General features: G+C 45.2%; 1 protein-coding gene and 1 pseudogene across 2 annotated transcripts in view; both read right to left on the bottom strand.

Annotated features, from left to right (window-relative positions):
• LOC311111407 (cell migration-inducing and hyaluronan-binding protein-like) overlaps positions 1-19,256 on the bottom strand; it is a gene marked incomplete at its 3' end in the record, with an annotated part of 102,053 nt that overhangs the window by 65,495 nt on the left and 17,302 nt on the right. The window lies entirely within an intron of this gene.
• On the bottom strand, positions 1,397-18,223 carry LOC311111405 (toll-like receptor 12; annotated as a pseudogene). The gene is made up of 3 exons: positions 18,218-18,223; positions 17,469-18,127; positions 1,397-2,852 (listed from the first exon to the last, which is right to left on the bottom strand). The product of its transcript is annotated as a toll-like receptor 12 (transcript).

Raw genomic sequence — 19,256 nt, 5'->3', positions numbered from 1 at the left:
GGTCCTAGACAGCTGCCCTGGGGAATTCCTGATTCTACCTGGATTATGTTTGAGAGGCTTCCATTAAACACCCTCTGTGTTATCAAGCCATGCGAGTCAGTGGAGATACACCTTCAAGGGCCAGAGCCGACAGAACGCCATTGAAAAACAACCTAATATATTAGTGGCTTGATAGGTGGGATTTTTCTTTTACAGAAATTATGCATCAGGCTTTTTCTATCCGTGGCACTCACAAACAATCCCTGTTGCATGATGGGAAGTAGCGAGACTGAACTACACATAAATAAGCCAGTTTGTCTGATAAATGGGAGCTGACACGCGGCCGAGCAGCGCTGACGCATGGCGTTGATAACTTTTCCCGAAAGCTCAATCTGGGATTTTAACAAGTTCAGCTCATCTGCATGTGCCATGCATCAACGAGCCAGGGAGCGCACACAAACGTAAACAGGGGCCGTGTCCAAATGTCTCCTATTTGCAAGTCTGATGTGAGTCAAGGTGTTACACACACACACACACGCTCTCTCTCTCCCTCACACTCACATTTGCAAGTCTGATGCCTTGCTTCTTCGCCTGGCCTGGCGCAGTATTAAACAGTTGGTTAGACAGCGCTGCCCTGTCATTTGCCCAAGATGGAATATTGGTCTGTAGCACATTCATCTGCCTGTGATGTCTCCCCACCTGACAGCTTGGCTGATCTCTACAGCCCTAATATGTCTCTCTACTGCTGTATTACACCCCCATAATGGATTACACAGAGAGTACCGTCAGACAGCTGTCCTAAAGCAACGTGTCTGATACAGAGATGAGCAGAGACGCTACAAGGACACTCATGATTCCTGAGGCTGTATGTTTCAAGCTCCTCAGATCAGGAGTGCCGATCTAGGATCAAGTCACCCTGTAATCCTGTTCAGTATGTGTTAAACTAATGAAAGGTAATGACTGAATTAGTTATGTTACTAATCCATCATGTGACTTTGTGTTAAGCTTTAGAGAAGACAGAATAACGAATTAGTCCACTGTGACATTTGACATTGAGATTCACGCTAACGTTCAGATAAATCAAATTAATTAATGAATTCTCTACAAATGCATTTGATTTCAGTCAGAACTGTGACACACGCACGCACACACACTTCTGAGTTTTGAGACCCATGTAGGGAGTGACTATCAGTTTATATTTATTACAAATGGTTGTATTTCCATCTCAAAGTGGTTTATCCTGAAACTAGTTCATACAGTACGACTATATCAGCTTTTTATATAAATATGAATTTGGTTTTTAATACATAGCTATACTGTAGATAGCTAGAAAGTATTCACACCCCTTGTAGTTAATTAGGCCGGGATTCAGTCAGATGCACTGTCGACAAGTGTACAGCATTTTATTTAGCTCCTTTTAAGACACTTCTACCCTTTTCATACATAGGACGCCCCTGTGCTCCACCAGCAGACGAAGGGTGGCCAGTCGCAGCTCCAAGGAGCACCAGTTACTGCGCAGGTAGTGACGACTCACCAGACACAGGGTATGGCGGCTGCCGTAGAGGCTGTCTGTGATGTTGTCCATGATGTCCTTCCCCAGCTGGAAGTCCCTGCTGTGCAGACAGAGACGCAGGAAAGGAGGCCCCTTTTGCTCAAGGCCCGGTAGCAGCTGCTCCACCAGCCAGCGCACGTCTCTACCGCTGTACGACACAAAGGCATCATAGAGGTAGCGCTCTCTGGGGTTGGGCCTCCGCACCGCCTCTTCTAGCCAGCCACGGGCAATGTGGCAGAAGGCCAGCAGGTAGTCCCCAGCCAGGTGATGGAGCAGCACAGCCAGTATGAAGAGGAGCAGGCCCAGGGAGGTGTAGATGAACAGGACAAAACCCACATCCAGGGAACAGTGGGCCTCCGAGTACCTGTGGAAGATCTGGATACCATTTTCATTTTTGCATGTCATCTCCAGCTCTCCCTCAAGCCAAAAGATGACCTGGACATGTTGCTGTCCCTTGGCCCAGTTGTCCAGCCAGGTATTATCACAGCTGCAGTGCAGGCGAGGACCGAAGAACTCCATAAACCTCAGGCTGGTCAGGGGCTCTGGGAAGCGGTCCAACATGCTGAACTCCTCGAGAGCATGTAATTGAATCACACTGAGGTACTGCAGGTCTCTGCTCAGCTCCTCCTCGAGAGTAAGGATCCTACATTCGATAAGGTTCAGGCTCTCCAGTCTGGTCAGATTGTGGAACATGACGCCCAGTGCTGGCTGAACGATGAGGCCCACTTTCATCAGCGTCAGACACCTCAGCTGCACAAGCCTGTTCAGGTCACTCATGTCCACAAACTCTGGTGAGAAAACCAACTGGATCTGAAACTGGAACTCAAAACTCATGCAGGGAGGTGAAGTACTTTGCAGCAAAGTGAGACCCACACAGGATATATCCTGTTATGGCCTTGAGGTGGACAACTGACTGGAAGAATGGTCTCAAGCAGTCTTGGAAAATCACATTAGATAGAGTGGTGAGCTGAAGGGCAAAGTCTTGTTTTGGGGTGCTGTCGCTGCCGATGGTGATGTTGAGAGTACCCCAGGAGCTGATATTCATGTGAGTCAGTCCTTGAGGGAAGACACCAAATATATGGGTCAGATTTAGACTTGTCTCTGACCCACTAGGAGGAGGTTGAAATTCTAAATATACGTTATTTAGGGAGGTGAGGTGGATGAATGCTCAATGTTTATGACTGGGTTCTTTTTCAGCGTTAGGGTTTACAAGCTGTGTAGGCCAAAGAAACTGTTCTCTGTAATCTGAGAAATCTTGTTATCACCTAGGTCTAAGAACCTCAGTTTACCATGTCCCTTAAATGTAAAGTCCACAATAGTGCTGATTTTATTGCATTTTAAATCCAGCCATTTCAGATTTATCAAACAATAGAACTGCTCTGAGGTGATGTTTGGAATGTGAAAATAACGCAAGGCAAGTCTCCTTAACAGAAATCTCCATGTCGTTTAGATTCTTCAAATAATGGATCAAGCTCAAATCAATACTGGCCTCAACACCAGCAGAAAGGTGGATGTTGAGCACCTGAAACCCTTGACAGTTTCTCACTGCAGACGCTGAGTAGTTCACAGTTTCAAGGTTCCATAAATCAAGTTCTGTGATTGAGAGTCTCAACACTGTTTCACAAACAGACTCAAAATGAATGCTTTCCTAGTTAATAATAATAATAATAATAATAATAATAATAATAATAAGCCATTTAGTAGACGCTTTTATCCAAAGCGACTTACAGTCATGTGTGCATAAATTTTTTTACGTATGGGTGGTCCCGGAGATAGTCATTTTGAGACACCAGTACTGCTCTGACACCAACAGAGATGTTCTTGAACTTCCTTATTTCGATCATCTTCAAGAGGTGAATTTTTCATTGCTTGACGCTCGCCGGTTAGAAAAAGGAGCATTTGGATGCTTTAAAAACATCTCATATCTCAGTTTGCCAAGCATTGATGAGCCACAGACACAGCTTCTGGAGTCTGGTATCAGCATTCTGCGTTCCTTTTTTTTTTCAAACTACTGTATACAAAAAACTATACAAAACTTATGGTTTGTATAGTCTTCATGCAATAGTTATGTCACTGTTACTACTAAGACCAACTTAATGTAGGATAACACAGATTGATCAACTCTAAGCATCCATTTCTAGCATTGATTACATAGCTGTGGCTGGCCTTGCGTGGGGTGATATACTCACGCACGCACGCACGCACGCACGCACACACACAGAGACATACACACACAACTATACACACACACACACACAACACAAGGCTGGCCTCACATGGGGTGATCTGACACACACACACACACACACACACACTTCTGCACTTTAACACCCATGTAGGGAGCGACCAGCATCCCCATAATAATGTAATCTAATCTACTCTAATTGGGCCCTCTGTGGAGCTGCACTATAACTGTGTAATGGCCTGGATTAGACATGGCATGTGACACACACACACACACACACAGGGTGATACTTGGTCTAATCTGATGGGAGTCATGAGGTGAAACAACAGGCCATTATTAAAACCAACACAGCGCTACTTACCTTCTTAACTGGAACCAACAGACTACAGATGTTTAGCATACTAGTGGTTTTAGCTTAAGCTAGAATCTCTCTTCCAATGTTTTTATTGTAATTTTCAAAGATCTACAGGTTCATAAAAAAAAGTGTATCTTATTTGTCCTTGTTCTCATTCCCCAGGGGAGAGGAAGCAATGATCAGACTGCCAACAATAGCATGACAGTATATAACAATGTTCTGTTTACACACTAGAATCTCAATGGCTGCCATGCTAGCAGCGAACGTTCAATGACAATAGTCACAATGTGTGTCCTTTTATGCAGACAATGATATTGGTGCTGCGATAACAGCAATTGAGCTCAAATGCTTACAAATTGTATTATCATAGAGAGCCAACATGGAGGATGGCTTCCAGACCCTGTGTTGTATTTCAATGGCTTCGGTTGAAACTGGAATTACATTGCTCTCTCCCCATTGTGAGCCCTGATTGTGAAATGTGAACCCTGCTGTGCTAATGACTGATTGAAGGGGAACAGGATGTCCAGCCCGCACACACACACACACACACACACACCTCCTACAGATGTTGTCAACCAGAGGAAGATGCCAGTAAATCAGACTAGTCACAATGTGGAAATGAAAGGCTGTTGTGAGACAAAGAGAGAATAAGGGAAGAAGAGGGGTGAAACACTCGTCTTTCAAGATTTCAGTGTCTGTGTAAATCACTCCATCCCCTCTCTGCTGGTCCACAATTAAGGTGGCACGTGTCATTCCTCTGAGTGTGTGTGTGAGTGAGTGTGTGTGTGTGAGGCGTGTATGTGTGTGTGCACATGTGCGTGTGAGAGCATGTGTGTGTGTATTTGTGTGCATTCTCAATTCTCTCTCTCGCTGATTAGGGCAGGTTTTTATTGAAGGGTCTGGGAGTGTGGGCTGGCTCAGGGATAAATCAACACAGAGGTGCTGAACACTGTCTCATCATCATTACTATTACTATTCATCTTCACAAGAGCCTTTCAGACACTGCCAGACACACACACACACACACACACACACACACACAGAGGCATGCACACACACACAGTAATGCACACACACACACACACACACAGCAGCATCAAAGCGCCTCTATTCCGGCTAGGACCCAACACCAGATGTTGAGAGTTTGGTCATAAAATGAGAATTTCCCTTTAGGCTCTATATGGAGAATATAGGCTACATACAAGGGATGTATTATATATTTGGGAAGCTACGACTGCATCCCAAATGACACTCTATTCCCTATACAATGCACTACTTTTTACCAGAGCCCAAAGGGAACTTGTGAAAAGTAGTGCACTATTGTAGGGAATAGGGTGCCTTTGGGACGCAGCCTATATCTGTTTCTATGCAGAAGCTTTGTCCATGCAAAACAAGCAACCCACCAAACAACCAATCAATCAAAATGTCTGCACTAATCTAGAATTTCAGTAGCTTCCCAGGTGTAGCTTAGTCAGTCTGACAGTGCATTATCCCAAAGCAATTATTGCCTACAGCTCTCCAAAGAGCAAAGTCTTTCTTTATAGCTAAGTCAATAGTATTATTTAACCTCTGACCCCTAACCATGTTCTGACCTCAGACTGTTGTTTTCCCTAACAGGCTTTTAGAATGTTATCCTGGATTCTTACACAACCCTCACTGCTTCCTTTCTGTAATGTAACTAAGTTTGAGCTGTGTGTTGTGTGTTTTGAGCTGTGTGTTTTGAGCTGTGTGTTTTGAGCTGTGTGTTTTGTGTTGTGTATTTTGTGTTGTGTGTATGTGTAGCGGAGGCGGTAATAGTGAGCTAGGCTTTAGCTCAGTGGGCTAGCACAGTCATGAGTCATGCAGATGACTCGGGTTTGATAGCAGGTGTTTAGCTATGCCAGTATAACCATTGGTAACACATGTTCACATGGGGTGTAAAGATGTTGTGTGTTTGTGAGAGAAAGGTGACCCCCGACCCCCACAATGTAGAGAGTATTTCTGTAACAACGTCGGCGTAGGTGTTTTTCTGTATGACCGCGAGAGAGTCATGTGTCAACGTGAGAGGGAGAGAGGGAGGTAGGGACCGAAGGATATAACTTTCTGTGAGAATTAGGGAACACACACACAGGTAATGAGGGTAACATTTGAAGCCCCTCAAAAAGGCACAGCTTGTCTGTCAGGAATCAGAAAAACTCCCACACACACACACAAACCGATGGAAAATTTGAGCTTCCGGAAGAGTCATCAGCATGTGTGAAAATGTCAAGACTGACTTTAGTTTCCCACAGCTCACTGAACATACACCTCTTAAACATGCACCACTGACCACACCTTACAGAGAGAGGAAGAGGGGGGGGGGGGGGGGGGGGGGGGAGAGAGAAAGAAACCATCAGTTCATCAATCCTTCTCTCTTCTCCTGTCTTTCTCTCACACCCTCAGTTCATTGTTGAGACCTTGTTAATTGTGCCAGTCACTGTCACAAAATACCTACTGCTGTGCCTCACACACACACAGAGAGGGAGTGAAAGACACACACACACACTGTGGCTTGGTCATGATTCAATGACAGAAATGTCTGCCTCTTAATGTCAGCTGTCTTTCTATTCAAATGTTGCTGTCTTCTAGAAAAAGATAATGAGGGTGTGTGTGTATATGTCTGTCTGTCTGTCTGCTAGAAAAACAAAGTCTGGCGGGCAGCATGTCAGGCTGAAATGGTTTAATAACTTGTTGAACGTCACTTACATTATTTTAGATGGTGCTTATCTTTTCCAATCATCTGGAGAAATGTTTTGATGGAAACTGGCAGACAGTTGTGCAAGGTTGAAATGGCTTGCTGTTGCACGTGTGTGTGTGTGTGTGTGTGTGTGTGTACGATAGTCTAACCCTAACGTCTCCTATCAGCCCAACAGAGCAATATGACTGACTCCAACTCCCCAGTGAGAGGAACGTTAGGAGCACTCTGAGAAAACTGAGCGCAGGAGCCAACTTAACAAAGTCACGGGCTTGACATATTTAAAGGTTTTCTGGCGTACTTACAGTCAGTTCCAAAATCTAAAAACACAAACGCTAAAACCCTAGGTGAATTTAGGCTTTCTACCAATCTTTAGTTTTGACGTTGAAAGCAATAAGTTGAAGCCTATGCCGTATTAATATGTCTAAAAAATTCCTGTCTGATGTCTTGAGAATTCCTCCGTTTTAACATGCGAAGCTCAGCAGAGCTTTAGTTTCAGTGGTGCTCATCTAGTGAGAGTAGAGCAGCGACTAGATGCCTCATATGATGAGTCTTCACTTATTCATTTCATTCATTTTCTCATCCCTCGATCCCACCCTCCTTCCCTTTGTCTCAGGAGGAGAAAGGGTTCTCCTGGAAGGCTTCAGTCAAGTGTCTGCTCATCTGATCTGAATGGTTTCTATTTAAGACAAGTAAGGCCTCTCTCTCTCACACACACACACACACACACACACACACACACAGACGATACACATTCAGACACAGACGACACAGACACAGACAGACACAGAAACACACTGTGTATTAATGGGTGGAACTCTTTCTTCCTCTCTAACTCAGCCACACACTTGCATAAATGAAGTCAGCACTCGACACAGACACAGCCCCTTTACTATGTGCCACGGTGTCCACTCAGCACCACACAGTAAATCACAGGCCTATGTAATAACAGGTTAGCGAGCACTCAAGTGTGTGTGTGTTTTCTTTCTAACAGGGCACTATAGTTATACTCTTCACTAACTACTACTAGAGGTTTGTCGAGCTCGTAGGATCAGTCTTTCCCAGCCAAAGACACTCTCCTTCAGCACTTCTGGTTTTTAGTCAGACCATAGTCACACATTTAAAAGGATAGTTAACCTAAATTACAAAGTGACATACTGCTTTCCTTTACCCTTTAAGCAGTCTATGGACAAGGTAATACAGCATTCCATGTTTGGTTTATTTACCTGGCCAATGTCTCCGAAAATATCATTTTTTTTTGCATTCGTGGCAAAAAGTCCAATGCAAGTCAACATCACTGATATTAGCATTTCATGTCTAAATCCATTTCTTAATTTGGATGAACTATCCCTTTAAGGCAAGGCAAGGGTAAATACCAGCTCTTACATCTAGAAAATAACCACTTAAAAAGACAGTCATTTCCTGCAAACTGAAGCTGTTCTGCATGAATTGTTGTTGTGTCCGACGATAGATAAGGCGGTCTGAAAACCCTCTCATTGCCGAAACAAAAAGCATAAAAGGATAATGACTTATTGGTGCATCCACAGCCTCTGTTATTATGTGAAATGGGACAGGATGCAATTTGGTTGGAGTGGAACGTGTATGTGTGAAAAAGCCTCTCTGTGTGTGTGAAGACTGTGTGTGTTTGTGTGTGTGTGTGTGCATGCGCGTGCGCGTGCATGTGTATGTGTGTGAATGGATGAATGAAGTTGTATTTTCATGTCAAGTCGCCAGTTGGCAACCCACCCCTTACGGGATTGGCACATAAACAAACATTACAATAATTCACAGTGATAATTCTTCTGGACAGTGCACACCGCATAAAGAATGAGAAATAAATCAATACAAAACATTAGATAAGGTTAGACTGGTATTACATCATGGCTGAAGCACACAGCAGGGTGGAAGACAAAGGTGATCAGAGGGCACTGGGAGGAATAGACAGAGTGGAAGAAAAGGATGAGAGGGAGAGAGAGAAAGGGTCATTATTTATTAAAAGAACTGGACGTTATAGGGCCTTCCTTTTGAAATGAAGCTAGCTTTCTGCCATTAGAGGAGAGGAGAGGAGAGAGAAGGAGCGTGGTATAGATGATCAGAAGAGAAAGAAAGAAAGAAAGAAAGAAAGAAAGAAAGAAAGAAAGAAAGAAAGAAAGAAAGAAAGAAAGAAAGAAAGAAAGAAAGAAAGAAAGAAAGAAAGAAAGAAAGAAAGAAAGAAAGAAAGAAAGAAGAGTGAAAGAGAGAGAGAGAAAGAGAGAGACAGAGCCAAAATACAGACAGACAGACAGACAGACAGACAGACAGACAGACAGACAGACAGACAGACAGACAGACAGACAGAGAGAGAGAGAGAGAGAGAGAGATAGAGACAGAGACAGAGACAGAGACAGAGACAGAGAGAGAGAGAGAGAGAGAAACAGACAGAAAGAGATGCTTTCTAGCTATGATCATCAGAATTCCTATAGCATGAGATCAGTCTTCCACTGACAAGTAATGACACAATATGAAACCTACATACACTGAGTGAACAAAACATTAGAAACTCCTTCCTAATATTGAGTTGCACCCCTTTTTGCCCTCAGAACAGCCTCAATTCGTCGGGGCATGGACTCTACAAGGTGTCGAAAGCGTTCCACAGGGTTGCTGGCCCACGTTGACTCCACTGCTTCCCACAGTTGTGTCAAGTTGGCTGGATGTCCTTTGGGTGGTGGACCATTCTTGATACACACGGAAAAAACTATTGAGCGTGAAAAACCCAGCAGCGCTGCAGTTCTTGACACACTCAAACCTGTGCACTTGGCACCTACAGTGGGGGAAAAAAGTATTTAGTCAGCCACCAATTGTGCAAGTTCTCCGACTTAAAAAGATGAGAGAGGCCTGTAATTTTCATCATAGGTACACGTCAACTATGACAGACAAATGTAGAAAAAAAAATCCAGAAAAGCACATTGTAAGATTTTTAATGAATTTATTTGCAAATTATGGTGGAAAATAAGTATTTGGTCACCTACAAACAAGCAAGATTTCTGGCTCTCACAGACCTGTAACTTCTTCTTTAAGAGGCTCCTCTGTCCTCCACTCGTTACCTGTATTAATGGCACCCGTTTGAACTTGTTATCAGTATAAAAGACACCTGTCCACAACCTCAAACAGTCACACTCCAAACTCCACTATGGCCAAGACCAAAGAGCTGTCAAAGGACACCAGAAACAAAATTGTAGACCTGCACCAGGCTGGGAAGACTGAATCTGCAATAGGTAAGCAGCTTGGTTTGAAGAAATCAACTGTGGGAGCAATTATTAGGAAATGGAAGACATACAAGACCACTGATAATCTCCCTCGATCTGGGGCTCCACGCAAGATCTCACCCCGTGGGGTCAAAATGATCACAAGAACGGTGAGAAAAAATCCCAGAACCACACGGTTGGACCTAGTGAATGACCTGCAGAGAGCTGGGACCAAATTAACAAAGCCTACCATCAGTAACACACTACGCCGCCAGGGACTCAAATCCTGCAGTGCCAGACGTGTCCCCCTGCTTAAGCCAGTACATGTCCAGGCCCGTCTGAAGTTTCTAGAGTGCATTTGGATGATCCAGAAGAGGATTGGGAGAATGTCATATGGTCAGATGAAATCAAAATATAACTTTTTGGTAAAAACTCAACTCGTCGTGTTTGGAGGACAAAGAATGCTGAGTTGCATCCAAAGAACACCATACCTACTATGAAGCATGGGGGTGGAAACATCATGCTTTGGGGCTGTTTTTCTGCAAAGGAACCAGGACGACTGATCCGTGTAAAGGAAAGAATGAATGGGGCCATGTATCGTGAGATTTTGAGTGAAAACCTCCTTCCATCAGCAAGGGCATTGAAGAGGAAACGTGGCTGGGTCTTTCAGCATGACAATGATCCCAAACACACCGCCCGGGCAATGAAGGAGTGGCTTCGTAAGAAGCATTTCAAGGTCCTGGAGTGGCCTAGCTAGTCTCCAGATCTCAACCCCATAGAAAATCTTTGGAGGGAATTGAAAGTCTGTGTTGCCCAGCGACAGCCCCAAAACATCACTGCTCTAGAGGAGATCTGCATGGAGGAATGGGCCAAAATACCAGCAACAGTGTGTGAAAACCTTGTGAAGACTTACAGAAAACGTTTGACCTGTGTCATTGCCAACAAAGGGTATATAACAAAGTATTGAGAAACTTTTGTTATTGACCAAATACTTATTTTCCACCATAATTTGCAAATAAATTCATTAAAAATCCTACAATGTGATTTTCTGGATTTTTCTTCTTCTCCTTTTGTCTGTCATAGTTGACGTGTACCTATGATGAAAATTACAGGCCTCTCTCATCTTTTTAAGTGGGAGAACCTGCACAATTGGTGGCTGACTAAATACTTTTTTTCCCCACTGTACTACTATACCCTGTTCAAAGGCACTTAAATATTTTGTCTTGCCTATTCATCCTTCGATTGGCACACATACACAATCCATGTCTCAATTGTCTCAAGGCATAACAATCCTTCTTTAACCTGTCTCCTCCCCTTCATCTACACTGATTGAAGTGGATCTAACAAGTCACATCAATAAGGGATCATAGCTTTCACCTGGATTCACCTGGTCAGTCACGTAGACACACATCCAGTAAATCCCCCACATGACTCCATGTCACTCTATCAAACTCCACATGCTAAGAACACACTAAGACAATACGGGTGTCATTAACACGCAACATGATCAGTGGAGTGTGTACTCCTTGGCAGGCAGGTAGGCAGGCACAGGGTAAAGTGTATGTGTGTAACGTGTGTGTGTTTGTGTATGTGTGTGTAACGTGTGTGTAACGTGTGTGTGTTTGTGTGTGTGTACGTGTGTGTAACGTGTGTGTAACGTGTGTGTGTATGTGTGTGTAACGTGTGTGTACGCACAAACGTACACACTGCTCCTTCCAAAATGGCAAGAATATCATAATTCCGGACTGTTGTATATCTAACACTGTGCTTGTGTCCCAAATGGCACCCTATTCCCTATGTAGTGCACTACTTTTGATTAGAGTCTCATGACCTCTGGTCAAAAGTACTGCATTATATATGGAATAGCGTGCCATTTGAGACTCAACTCAACCTGTGTGTTGTACAGATACCTTCTCGTGCTGTTTCCTGACATAGTTGGATTCTATTGAAAGCTCAGTTTTTCTACACACACACACACACACACACACACACACACACACACACACACACACACACAACACACACCACTAGCAAAATGCACACACAAGCATGTGCGCACACACACTCACACAGACAACACACACACACACACACACACACTTGGTGTTCTGCTTTGTGCTGGACAGGATTAAAGGCGGCATGGGGTCCAATTAGACTTCCAAAAACAACCACGGTGTGGGAGGAGCTACTGCTGTGTTTGTGTCTCTTTGAATCAGTGTGTGTGTGTGTGTGTGTGTGTGTGTGTGTGTGTGTGTGTGTGTGTGTGTGTGTGTGTGTGTGTATGTGTGTGTGTGTGTGTGTGTGTGTGTGTGTGTGTGTGTGTGTATGTGTGTGTGTGTGTGTATGTGTGTGTGTGTGTGTGTGTGTGTGTGTGTGTGTACATACATGTGTAGGTGTCAGAGGGAGAGAAAGAGAGAGCGAGAGGGAGGGAGGAGAGGGAGCATCCCAAATGGCACTCTGTTCCCTATATAGTGCACTGCTTTTGACCAGGGCCCATAGGGCTGAAAAGGTTGCCATTTGGGCCGTAACCAGGCAGTCAATATTAGCTGGGAGTAGAGGGGAGAAAATCAGGCTAATTCAGGATGAGATTAGCTAATGTGGGAGGACAGTATTGAACTGGCAGTTACACACACACACTTGCACAAGCACACACACTCCCACTCACACACACAATCTCATGTGCGGGTGCATATGCACCAAGCGTGCGTGTGTGAGTGGGAGTGTGTGTGCTCATGCAAGTAAGTGTGTGTGTGTGTGTGTAACTGCCAGTTCAATACTGTCCTCCCACATTAGCTCATCTCATCCTGAATTAGCCTGATTTTCTCCCCTCTACTCCCAGCTAATATTGACTGCCTGGTTACGGCCCAAATGGCAACCTTTTCAGCCCTATGGGCCCTGGTCAAAAGCAGTGCACTATATAGGGAACAGAGTGCCATTTGGGATGCTGACCCCATGACCTCTATTAGGGCCAATAAAACCCATTAGACTTTAATGTAAATTGTTCCGGGGACTTTTCAATGCTGAAATTTACATTTTACACACCACCCTTCCTTGTCATTTCCTCCCCCGTCCAGTGTCAGTGCCACCCAGCCCCAACGGAGGACTGAGAGGGCAGCGCCCATCTTACAAGGGCTACCACACCCCCTGACCTGGCATAAAGAGAGGAGGCAGACAGAAAGACAGAGGGTGTGCGTCTCTCTCTCTCTTTCTCTCTCTCCCTATTTCTCTCTGTCTCTCTCTTTCTCTATGCATTGTTTGGCATATCGGATGCACACTGGCCGAGGCTTTTCAATTCCGGTGAATGGCTTGCGTCCATGTTACACACAATGGCCCCAACAATAACACACACACACAATGGTCCCTTTAACTGAACATGTCCATGCCAACTGCTCACAATGGTTATGCCTGAATGCACGCACAAACACACACACACACACACACAGAATAGTAAATACACACCGAAGTGTAGGCCTAAACAAGTGGGAAAAGGCCTGGGAATCCTCAATATGCCAGAATGCTGCGTTTGAACCATAGTCTACCATGTGTCAATAGAAGTAGTGAGTGTGAAACCTCAACATGAGTTCCTGAACCGTAGTTCACATCATACACACACACACACACACACACACACACACAGACAGACAGAGGTATTCAATCTATTCCAGTGAACGTTAAGGTTTGCATAATGTGTCAAAGGCACTTTACTATGCTTTAAAACTAATAATTATTATTTATTATTATTATTAAAACTACACATCTGAGCGGTAGCGGATTGCTCTCTTGTGTGTATGGAAGCATTGTGGAAAAAGGGGGATTTCATTGAAAATGGGATAGAGGAAAGAAAGAGAGAGAGAGAGAGAGAGAGAGAGAGAGAGAGAGAGAGAGAGAGAGAGAGAGAGAGTAAAGAGAGAGAGAGAGAGAGAGAGAGAGAGAGAGAGAGAGAGAGAGAGAGAGAGAGAGAGAGAGAAGAGAGAGAGAAGAGAGAGAGAGAGAGAGAGAGAGAGAGAGAGAGAGAGAGAGAGAGAGAGAGAGAGAGAGAGAGAGAGAGAGAGAGAGAGAGAGAGAGAGAGAGAGAGAGAGAGAGAAGAGGGCACAGTAACAAGCCGGGGAAGATGTCCCATTGTCCTATTCATTAGTCTGGATAGAGTGATGGGGAGATCGCCCAATAAAAAAGATACAGAGAGAGAATAGAGAGAGAAACTGGATCAGACCAAGAGAGAGATCAGAAAGGCAGAGTGGTGACAGCAAGTCTAAACCCTGTGAAGACCGCCAGACCAAATTACAGATACATGGGAGAAACAAAGGAGGAGGAGGAGGCAGGAGGCAGGAGACATGGCAGGAGAGATGTTTTTAACTGACACCTTGGTTCTGGTTGAGAATGTAATTCTCCAGACAGACTGGACTTAAGTAACAGACATGCTATGTACCCATAGGATCGGGTTAGCTTTGTGTGTGTGTGTGTGTGTGTGTGTGTGTGTGTGAGCGCTCTAGATAGATTTAAACTGATAGTAACACACACATAAAGCCACAATGACCATGTATTGTAGGATCAGGTTAGCTGATGTTGTTAACAATACACAACTCTGTGACACCGTGTCTCTCTCCTTGTTGACTAGTAAAAAACAGGGCTGTTTAGAAACCACACTGTCATGTTGAAATGATGCAACACAGCAGCGAGGCAGACAGCGACACACACACACTGAACCTTTGATCCTAACCTGATGGGACTGACTTTCAACCTGAGTTGTCTGCATGACTCCAGAACGAGTTGTACCTCTGACCTAAAGCTTAGACATTACATCAATCTTCTGGGCCCGTATTCTCAAACCCAGTAGAAGTGCTGATCTACGGTCAGTTTTACTGTTTAAAATCATAATGATTAAGAAGGGGGATCTGATTCTAAACATTCCTACTCTGAGATGCTTTCTGAATATGGGCCGTATGCCTCAAGCGTCTCCGAGTGGGAGTGCTGACTTAGGATCAGTTTGGCCTTTTAGATCACAATGAATAAAAACACATGGATGAATCCATACTCTGAGATGCTTGGTGAATACAGGCTCTGGTCTGAGGGATTGTCATTACGTAAGCTTTAGATCAGTGAACCACCTCTGCTACAGTGGCTCAGACACAAAGTAGAAAATAGGAGAGTCCCCAAAGCACACTGACCCTCATTTACTCTCTAGTAAAAACTCATGAAGACATTCTTCCATTAAACTCAAACCCGAATATTACCATGCTCCACAAAGGGAGTTTTTGGCTGAGAGTGCTGGGTGAATAGTTTGAGGGAGAAACCACACACACAATACTCAGGGTGGATATTTATAGGGAGAAACCACACACACAATACTCAGGGTGGATATTTAGAGGGAGAAGTCATATTGGGCAGTACAATATGTGATCAAGTATTTATCCGGGGTCCAGAGATAGAGAGGAGAAAGATTGATCACTCTCCCAACACCAAGCTAACAGAAAAACTGTCTGGAAAGCATCTCTTCACCATGTGGACACGCTCACTCTGTTGCACTCTCTGCCCTGCTGAGCACCCACTACACACACACACACACACACACACACACACACACACACACACACACACACACACACACACACACACACACACACACACACACACACACACACACACACACAGCTACGGTAAGGAGTGCATTCTTCAGTAGTGTACTGGACCATATTCCACCTGGGAAGCTCCCCAAAACCAACCCATTCACCACTAAAATGCACTGAGTGTGTGTGTGTGTGTGTGTGTGTGTGTGTGTGTGGACGTGTTTAACAATTCTTGTGGGGACCAGAAGTTTCCACAAGAATAGTAAAAAAACATCCGGGGTCCACTAACAAAAACATTGTTAGTCCCCACGAGGTCAAATACTATTTCTAGGGGGTTTAGGGTTAAGGTTAGAATTAGTGTTAGGGTTAGAATTACGTTAAGGGTTAGGGTTAGGAGCTAGGGTTAGTTTTAGGGTTAGGGTTAGGAGCTAGGGTTAGTTTTAGGGTTAGGGTTAGGAGCTAGGGTTAGTTTTAGGGTTAGGTTAGGTTTTGGGGTTAAGGTTAAGGTTAGGGTTAGGGTAAGAGTAGTATGGGTTAGAGTTAGGGTTAGGTTTAGGGAAATAGGATTTTGAATGGGACTGAATTGTGTGTCCCCACAAGGTTAGCTGTACAAGACTGTGTGTGTGCTTGTGCCTGCGAGTGTGTGTGCCTGCACATGTGTGTGTGTGCATGTGGGTGTGTGCGTGTGAATGCATCCATTCACTCCTCTCCTCTCCAGCTGAGTCCAGACTCTAGCCAGCCTTTCCTATTTCACCTGGCTCTCTACCATTGGAATCTACAGCACTTCTGTCCCTCAACAGGAAAAAACACACATTAACCATTATAAAACACAAATTAACCATTATACAACACACATTAACCATTATACAACATAAACATTAATTAACATGAGATAATAGCATGCTTCATAACAGTTGTCAGCTATGACAGCATTATAAAGATATGTCAACGTACATAGAAACATACTCCATCCAGCCTGTTCCTGGATCGTGTGCTCCTACACATGCTATTCCACTCTGTATGTCACACACACACACACACACACACCCAACAATTCACCCCAAAGCCATCCTGGTGCCATAACATGCTGTGTTAGCACACACAGTGGCCTCCACCCACCCAAACCCTTGAAGAGAGAGAGAGATTACTGATCAAAACCTTAAAAAACCCTGACAGAGAGAGAGAGAGAGAGAGAGAGAGAGGGGGGGGGGGAGTGAGGGAGAGAGAGAGAGAGAGAGAGAGAGAGAGAGAGAGAGAGAGAGAGAGAGAGAGAGAGAGAGAGAGAGAGAGAGAGAGAGAGAGTGAGAGAGAGAGAGAGAGAGAGAGATGAGAGAGAGAGAGAGAGAGAGAGAGAGAGAGAGAGAGCTGCATTTCCTGACAAAATGTAAAAAATATAAAACAATTAGAGTGTCATTTCCCCAAATTTGAAGACGTCTCTGATTAGAATAGCCTACCCGTCCTTTTGGGGGAGGACACAGAGAGCTGTGGGTTGGCAGCACACTACATTGCTGCCTGCCATAAAATGAGGGACAGTGTCTGACAGACCGACCAACCTGCACACGTCCTCTATGCCATTGTTATTGTTATTGTTCAATGTATGATTATTATTACCCTTGTTGTTACTGATTGTCTGTTGACAAAGTATGCTTTGGCAATATGTGCATTGTTACATCATGCCAATAAAGCAATTTAAATTGAAAGTGAGAGAGAGCGAGAGTGAGCGCAAGACCGAGAGTGAAAGCAAGAGAGAGAGAGAGTGAGAGAGAGAGAGAGATGAGAGAGAGAGAGAGAGAGAGAGAGAGAGAGAGAGAGAGAGAGAGAGAGATGAAATTGGAGGGCTGGAGAAACGGAGAGGAGAAACATCTGTGGAGATAAGTGATGGGAGTTGTAGAAGCCCCATGGGAGGGGGAACATGGAGAGAAGTGCTGGGGGCTGTAGAAGCCCCATGGGAGGGGGAACATGGAGAGAAATGCTGGGGGCTGTAGAAGCCCCATGGGAGGGGGAACATGGAGAGAAGTGCTGGGGGCTGTAGAAGCCCCATGGGAGGGGGAACATGGAGAGAAGTGCTGGGGGCTGTAGAAGCCCCATGCGAGGTGGAACATGGAGAGAAGTGCTGGGGGCTGTAGAAGCCCCATGGGAGGGGGAACATGGAGAGAAGTGCTGGGGGCTGTAGAAGCCCCATGGGAGGGGGAACATGGAGAGAAGTGCTGGGGGCTGTAGAAGCCCCATGGGAGGGGGAACATGGAGAGAAGTGCTGGGGGCTGTAGAAGCCCCATGGGAGGGGGAACATGGAGAGAAGTGCTGGGGGCTGTAGAAGCCCCATGCGAGGTGGAACATGGAGAGAAGTGCTGGGGGCTGTAGAAGCCCCATGGGAGGGGGAACATGGAGAGAAGTGCTGGGGGCTGTAGAAGCCCCATGGGAGGGGGAACATGGAGAGAAGTGCTGGGGGCTGTAGAAGCCCCATGGGAGGGGGAACATGGAGAGAAGTGCTGGGGGCTGTAGAAGCCCCATGGGAGGGGGAACATGGACAGAAGTGCTGGGGGCTGTAGAAGCCCTATGGGAGGGGGAACATGGAGAGAAGTGCTGGGGGCTGTAGAAGCCCTATGTCAACACTACTTTGCATCAGGACTACTGTGTGACTCACCAGCATAACAACCACCGCTACCAAGGGCATAAAAAGCCTGAACACACACAAACACAATAAACTGCCTGCACCTAGCCAAGGGTAGAACACACACACCAAGGACACCCTGTGAGCTACCCTCTCCCTGGCCCTGCTTCTTATGAAGGTAAACGTGAATAAACATTATGTTCAGGTGGCAGAAGTCTGTTCTTACCGCTAGCCTTCCAACCTTGTAGCCTTTTCATCCCCATAGCTGCTTTAGTCACAGAAAAATAAAACCTATTTGCCTAATTAACTTCACCTATTCCGGGGCCACATCCCAAATGGCACGCTATTCCCTATATAGTGCACTACTTTAGACCAGGGCCAACAGGGTGCCATTTGGGATGCAGAACGTGTCTCTGTATCCCATCGGAACACACAGATGGTTTTAGATATTCTCACCCCAAGAACAAAAAGAAAGAAATAAATGAATCTCTCAAATGCCAAGGTGTGTATAATAGGTTACTCTCCCCTCAGCTATAGCTTCTCACCTTAGCCAGGAGACAGGGCTTGAGTCTTAAATGGCACCCTATTCCCTATACTGTATAGTCCACTACTTTTGACTGGAGCCCTATAAGCCCTGGTCAAAAGTAGTGCACTTCGTAAGGATTATGGTGGCATTTGGGATGCAGGCAAGGTGAAGGTAGAACTCATATAAATCCCAGAATCAAAAGAAAACCAGCTTTAATGAGAGAGAGGGAGAGATGGAGCAAGAGAGGAAGGAGGGGGGGGGGGGGGGTGGCACAGATATAGAGAGGGGGGGTTGAGAGAGAAAGGGGAGGTTGAGTCAGTGTGTGTGTGTGTGTCTGTGTGTGTGTGTGAGTCTGTCCATTAGTCTCTCTGTAAATGGGCTCAGGCTGCCCATGGTGTTGAGGCTGGACATGCCAACTGCTCTCTGACCAACCCAATGGGCCCTGGTCAAAAGTAGTGCGCCAGCCTTGTGACAGCGCAGGATACGATCCTCACAACAACAAAACAGACTGGAAAGTCCCTCTCATACAGCTGTGTGCTGGAGGGT

Source organism: Coregonus lavaretus (assembly GCF_964263955.1).
Source record: "Coregonus lavaretus genome assembly, chromosome: 37".
Lineage (NCBI taxonomy): Eukaryota > Metazoa > Chordata > Actinopteri > Salmoniformes > Salmonidae > Coregonus > Coregonus lavaretus.
Note: the sequence above shows the minus strand (reverse complement) of the source record. Positions and strands in the feature narration are given on the sequence as shown.